Consider the following 7,543-nt stretch of genomic DNA (forward strand, 5'->3'; position numbering starts at 1 on the left):
ATTGGACTACCTGAAAACTACGATCAGAAAAAGAATCTGGATATAATAATACAAGAAATAATTAAAGAAATTGTCCTGAACAAGAGAGGAAAGTAGAAATAGAAAAAGTCCACCAATCACTACCTGAAAGAGATCCTATGAGGAAAACCTACAGAGATATCATAGCTAGATTCCAAAACTCCCAGCTCAAGGAGAAAATATTATGAGCAACAACAACAACAAAAAAGAACCAATTTAAGTTTGGTGGAGCCACAATTAGAATCACACGAGACCTAGCAGCAGCTACTCTAAAAGACTTCAGGTCTTGGAACACTATATATTGAAGAGCAAAGAACTGGAGTTGTGGCCAAAAATATCATACCCAGCAAAGTTAACCATATTCCTGAATGAAAAAAAAAAGGGATATTCAATGAATTGCCAGACTTTCTGGATTTTGTTGCAAAAAGACCTGAAATCAATAGAATATGTGGCATGGAAGATCCAAGAGAAATATAAAGTAAACATCAAAGACTAATCACAAGGGACTCAGTAAGGACTGACTACTTTTTACATGAAGAAATGTAAAACAGATGTCTAAGATTGTTATTAGTGATTGGGTAGTTTGAAAGAAAGATTAGGGTAGAGCTGAGTATGATGTGACACTAAAAAGTAAATTACCTAGGAAAAGGTAAAAAGAGTAATTATCTTATATAAGTGAGGTGCAAGAGGAACTACTGGCACAGAGGAATTAGATGGGGGAGGAGGGCTGGTAGTTCTGGAACCCTACTCTCATCACAAATGGGTTAAAAAGTATAACAACAATGTTGCTTGCAGCTGCTGTGGAGGTATAAGACCAATAACACCAGCACACAGGAGGGCTGCTAGCACAGATTCTTTGATCTGCTTTTCTAAAGAAAGCAACTTTAAGGGGTTTACAATCTCACTTTAATTAAACATACGTATATCATTCACTTAGTCCAGGGGGAAAAGTCAGCAACCTGAACTTCAGAGTAAATACAAACAGAAACTATATAAACAGAGCAAAATAACACAAATCAGCAGACAGACTTCTATCTGTCCATAGCAATACATACACAGTTACCAGAGAGAGAAGCACCCCAAAACAAAAAAAACAAAAGGGTCCCACTTTACCTGCCCCATTCAAACAAAGGTAAGACACACTAAAAGCACTTGATGGTCTTCGCATTCCAAAAGAGAAGAACAACAAAAAAAGTCCCACTCTAATTACCATAACAAAGAGTGAGCAATATATATCTAGAAGGGCATATTCGGAAAGAAATAAAAGGCTAAGAGGATAAGGAGTAGGGAGAGAATACAGGAGGGATTTTAGGAAGGGGGGAGAGATAAGGGAGGGATCTTTGGTACAAGGGGAAAGGGTGGGGAGGAGAGGATAAGGGAGGGATCCTTGGAGGAGAGAGATAGGTTAAGTAATAGAGAGCAAGGTAGCAGGTAGAAGTAAAGTAGAGGAGTCAACTGGAATAGGAAATAAGAGATACACACAAACATAAATAAAGATCAAGAGTAGAATTTATTGGTTAAGAAAAAGCAGGGGCAGTAAACATGATCTGAGACAAAGTTAAAGCTAAAATAGCTTTATCAAAGAGAAAACTAGGGTTAATTAATATTATTTTAGACTATTTAAAATAACTACAAGACAGTATAAGGTTAGAATAATTCTGTGGTGTAGGAAATGTTAAGTTGGTGGATTTAGAAAAATATGGAAAGACATGGGCTTATGAAGGAAGATGCCATCTACCTTCAGAGAAACAGAGGACAAACAAGCATAGTACTGTCTTACATAGATGCATATAAATGTATATGTGTATATATGTGTATGATTGTAGATATCTATGTACTCCTATGTGTATGCAAGTGTATGTATGTGTATATGTATGTATATATTTGTGTGTATATGTGCTTAATTGTAGCCTTCTTGGGGTAGGGGAGAGGAAGGAGCGAAAAAGAAAAGAACAAGGTAAAAGTTCACATCAGAGAACAGAAGAAAACCTACGAGGAAGCAAAGAAAAAATGGACACCTATTTATTATATAGGCTTTTTCAAAATGGAAATTCATTGCTTTATATTTGGAATCCTCTCATGTTCTGCTGTTCACACGACAATCCAATTTCTTCTTTTCTTATTTTGAATTTGCTTAAAGCAAATTAATAAAAATGTAAAACATTATTTAAAAAAATAAATTGCATCTAAAAAAAGAACCAATGGACTTTGAATGCTTGATTGAAGCATTTTTTTTCACTTCATTTTTTGTATTTTTTTTTCTTTTGATCTTTTCTTTTTTCACAGCTGTGACTAATCCAGAAATACATTTTACATGATAGCACATGTATGACCTATATCAAACTGCCTGCCATTTTCAGAAGAAGGAGGGGGAAGGAGGGAGAAAAATTTGGAACTAAAAGTCTTGTAAAAAATGAAAGCTAAAAATTGTCTTAACATGTAATAAGGGAAAAAATAAAATACTATTAAAAAAATAAAATAATTGTAGACAGTATAAACTACCTGGGAGTGTACCTACCAAAACAAATCTAGGAACTACATTAACATAATTATAAAACACTTTTTATACAAATAAAGTCAGATTTAAATAATTGGAGAAATATTAATTGCTCATGGCTAGCCAGAGGAAAAAATGTATGTTGACCAGGGTCACATAGACAGTATACGTCAAAGGTAGAATTTGCTGATTCTAAGAGTTCTTTCCAGGTATCTTACCCTGATCCAATGAAACTTTCTTGCAACAAAGAAAATCTGTAAAGCAAAACCATCAAACAAATGACTGATTGGCAGTGTATGTAGTATTCTGAACCAATAACCCCTTATGTCTCTATTGAGAAATGTTAGTTATTGGGAAATGTTAGTTATTACAGTTCTTATGGCTTTCTTTTATTAATACTCTTTTAGTTTACATTACTGTAGTCTTGATTTATGTTATTTTTCATGGTTCTGTAGGTGTGTGAGGAATTATGGTAGTAAAAATTTGTTTTTGGAAAAGATTGTGCTGGATGCTGGAGTTACAGATACAACAAATGAAACAATTCCTACGCAAGGAGCTGACATTCTAATGGAAGACATAACAAAGCCATATATAAGTACATACAGAATAACTATAAAGAGAGAAATAAAAAATACACAGTAGTCAAATACAAGATAGATTGAGGTATGTAGGTAAAGATGTTGGTGTACCAAACATAATTTCTGCCAGGCATTTTTCCTGTTTCCTCAGTAATTCTTCTTAAGTAGGGACTTCTCTTATGTTTGGGGGTTTATTGAATATTTGAGTGTTTATTTCTTATTCTTCCTTGTTTCATTAAACTAATTTTTTATTATAATATAGTTTGAAGTCTGGAAGTACTAATTTCCTTCATTGCCTCCCTTTTTTCATTATTTCTGTCATCATTTTAGATCTTTTGTTTCTTTGAATGTGTTTTGTTATTATTTTGTCTAGCTCTGTAAAATATCCCTTTGGCCCTAAATTAACTTTGGCAGCATTGCCATTTTATTTTATTGTTGTGACCTGATTTGGACACTTTTTGTTATAGATACAAGATTGCTCTGGAATAACAGAATTAGTAGTAAACATTTATTTAACATTTTAAAGTTTACAGACTTCTTTATGCATGTTAACTCATTTGACCCCTAGAATGACCCCATGAGGTAGATGCTATTATTATCATTACTATGCCCATTTTATAGATGAGGAAACTAAAGCACAGAGATGTTAAATGACTGTCCCAGGATCATCCTGATGAGGAATAGCTAAGGCAGGATTTGAACTCAGGTCTTCCTGACTTCAAGTCCTTCCCTCTATTGGCTGTGCCACCGATGAGGGGTCCACTATTTGAATCCACTACATTCAGAAATGTTATGTCCCTAAATCTCTTTAACTCATCTTCAGAGAAAGGCTAGTTGGTTCAGAGAACAGAGGCCATGACCTAAAATTCCGCAGGGTAAGTCTGCCCAGGAGGGATATGACAACTCTTAAGAAAGAAATTTCAGTGTTAGAATTCTAAAGACACAAACATCAGCCATTCCAAAGAACAAGGAAAGAGGAAACTGTCTAATGAGACCATTACGGCCACACAGGGAACTCATTGGACAACTTAGATTTTTTAAAAGACACATATATAAGTTCAGTAAGGTCAGAAGAGAGTGGATAGAGACAGGAGTGGCCTGGTTCTGTAAGAACCACATCAGCAATACTAAAGCTTAGAATGAGTGAGGTCTGACATTGAGTGCTGAGTGCAGTAAGACAAGCTCTTCTTAAAGTTATAATGAGGTAAGAGGTAGATTAAAGGAGGACTGAGATTGCTTCTTGCTAGGGATGGAGGACAGAGAGAAGACAGAGTAGTTCTTCCATTTTCCTTTTGTTCTCTCTGCTAAGGAGAATGCTCTTCAGCCCAGGAAGGAAAGAACAAAAATTGTTAGCAGGGATTTGAAACCTAGTATAATTGAGGAGGTGGTTCAGAAAGCACCCAGCTACCCATTTCTACTTTTTCTTCCCTTTCCCAAGGCCCAAGAGTAGATATTTTAGTTGTCTATCTTACATTAGAGCTACTTTTTCCTTTCCATTCTCGCCCAACTTTTTTATTTTTCTGCTATTGCCATAAATCTTTACTACCTCACATGGACTCAATCCTGGTAGCTTAGCAACCTGCCCTCCCCTGTGTTCAAACCCCATTTTTGTACTGCCTGGCATGTTTCCCAACCTAGTCTCAGATGCCAAATCTACTTTGAGTCTCTTGAAAGGTCTGGAATCCTTTCACGGTTATTATTTCCACAACTCTTTCTAGAGGATAGTGCCTATGGGTACAGTTAGCTGACATCTGGTAAAATATGTCAGGGTGACTTACTTATAATAGATCTGTTAGGGAAACCCTAACTTCTGTGATGTGAACCCACTAGGGTTAAGAGGCTCTGGAATTTCATTCCCTTTCAACTCCACTTCTGGAAATAACATCTTTTGAAAGTGTCCTTCTGACTCTCCTTCACTGGAATAATCATTCATTTATGCCAACCGCAGCTTTGTTTATCTCTTCCACAGCAGCCACCCCGCCCTGCCAATCCTGTGCTCAATATGAACCAACAATTCAGGTCTTCTTTTTTGGAGCTTAAGTAGGTCATGTATTTTAGAGAACTCATTTTAGATCATTCTCAAAGGAAGCCCATGAAATCGTTATGTTTCTCTATCTGATTCAGGACAATTTGGGTTCTCAATTTTAGATACATTTTAGGGGTAAGTCCCGGATCACAGCCTGTCCTAGAAACTCTTGGGCTGCAAACTTTTAAAATTTCCAGTTTGTCCAAGGGCCAGCCCATATCATAGGATTCCTCTTTGTGGCAATATCACCTCTAGACTGGTGATTGATTTGCCCTGAGAACTGACAGGGAATTAAATGCTGGAATTTCTTAACTCCATCAAATCCCGTCATCAGGTAGGATTCCATTTGTAAGATCTGACACAGGTGGGAATATGTATGACAGCTTTGTATGGGTGCTTTTAGGGAAATCTTTTCAAACTTTTAACTGAGGAAACGTCAAGTCCATTTAATGTCCACGGAACCCTCAAACGCCTACTTCACCTTCTGACACCCCAATTTCAATTCTAAAAGGAATGATATGGGTCCTAGAGTAATGGTTACAGGAATTGACACCCAAGTTGAAGTATGAGCTTTTATACTTTAAACCTTTGTTTCACTTGTGATCTGCTCAGCTCATCCAGATGATAAAAGGCAATTTCAGTAGCACTTAACTTAATTGCTTTGTGACCAGCCACAGACCCCTGGGCTCCACTTAAACATCTCAGACAACGTGCTGCCACAATTCTAGGAAGTGTACTGTGGCTCAAATCTGTATATCTCTTTCATGTCCAGTCATTAGCCTTCAACCATCTAATTTTTCTGTGCCTCACAGAAAGCCAAGCACAAATTCTTTTCTGTACATCAAAACATTGCAAATAGATTGAGAAAATTCATTGGCAATGTATGTATGCCTCCTCCTTAGATGATTAATCCTACTATTAAAAAATTAAATAAGTTTTATTGATACCTTTTGTGAGTTCCTTGGTGTTAGGGAATATAATTTTGCCTTTCTTTGCATCCCCTGCTCCTAGCACATAGTAGGCATGCTTGTTGACTCAATATGCCACAGTAATTTCTGAAAATAGTCCCCTTCTTATCTTGAAATTGAATCCACCGCTCTTTCAGAGAAGGCTCTCACACCGCTGCTGTAGCTATGTCTCTTATAATCCCCAAGAAGTTCTAGTACATTTTGAGGGCTCAACACCAACATTGATGGACAATGGAAAATAGCTTTTTGCCATCACAGCCATCAAAGGTGTGGGTCGAAGATATGCTCATGTAGTATTGAGGAAAGCAGACACTGACCTCACCAAGAGGGCTGGTGAGCTCACTGAAGATGAGGTGGAGCGTGTGATCACCGTCATGCAGAATCCCTGGCAATACAAGATTCCAGACTGGTTCCTTAACAGGCAGAAGGGTGTAAAGGATGGAAAATATAGCCAGGTTCTGGCCAATGGTCTGGACAATAAGCTGCGTGAAGATCTGGAGCGACTGAAGAAGATTCGGACACATTGTGGGCTTCGGCACTTCTGGGACCTCCGGGTTCGAGGCCAGCACACCAAGACCGCAGACCGCAGGGGACATACTGTGGGTGTGTCCAAGAAGAAGTAAACAACTTCACTGGCCTTGTCTATTAATAAATAGTTTATAACAAAAAAAAAAGAAATTGAATCCTCCACAATAATAGCAGCGACCACAAAACCAACCTAGATGTGACAATACATATGTGTGTATATATACTCTGTGTGTGTGTGTGCCCACCTTGATCTTTCCCTTCTCTGCCACAGCTGGTTTTTTCCTTTTCCTTGTTGTCCCTGTTTTGCCAATTCTTTCCAGCTCGACTCATTTAAGTTCCAAATGGGGCTGGGAACACCATTTCCCTGCTTGTTCCTCAGTCTGATCTTTCTCAGGCTGTGATTATTTCTTTTTAAAAGGTCCAGGTTAGTCCCAAGTTCCTCTTCTGGCTCAAAGACCAACAAAGTTTAAATTTAACTACTTCATAGATTTGTATGTATGAACTCTCTATTTATGTCATACATATTTCATATGTGCTTGTTGTGTCCTTCATTAAAATGTCAACTCCTTGTGAATAGGGATTGTTTTTGTTTCATACTTTGTACCAAAGCACCTAGCACAGTGCCTGGCACATAGTAGGCCCTTAACAAATTCTTATTAATGAATTGATTCTACATCCTGAGTTGGAACAAAGACTGAGAGTTTTCTGCATGGCTTGACATTTAATTAAAAAGGATTTATCGAGTATCTACTATGTACAAAGTGATATATAAGACAGCTCCCCTTCTCTCTGCCCCTTTGTGTCTCCATCCCTAGGCCCATCCAAAGGAATAATGGGACATCTTCATTAAAGGTTCTTTGAAAGTTTTGTAAGTAGCAACATATGTAGCTTAGATTGGAAAGAAATTTGTTACCTCCCGACCCACCCG

General features: G+C 37.4%; 1 pseudogene; it reads left to right on the forward strand.

The window, feature by feature from the left end:
• The first annotated feature begins 6,252 nt into the window (after positions 1–6,252).
• On the forward strand, positions 6,253–6,736 carry LOC118839704 (annotated as a pseudogene).
• The last annotated feature ends 807 nt before the right edge of the window (positions 6,737–7,543 follow it).

The sequence above is a fragment of the Trichosurus vulpecula genome, chromosome 2, assembly GCF_011100635.1.
Source record: "Trichosurus vulpecula isolate mTriVul1 chromosome 2, mTriVul1.pri, whole genome shotgun sequence".
NCBI lineage: Eukaryota > Metazoa > Chordata > Mammalia > Diprotodontia > Phalangeridae > Trichosurus > Trichosurus vulpecula.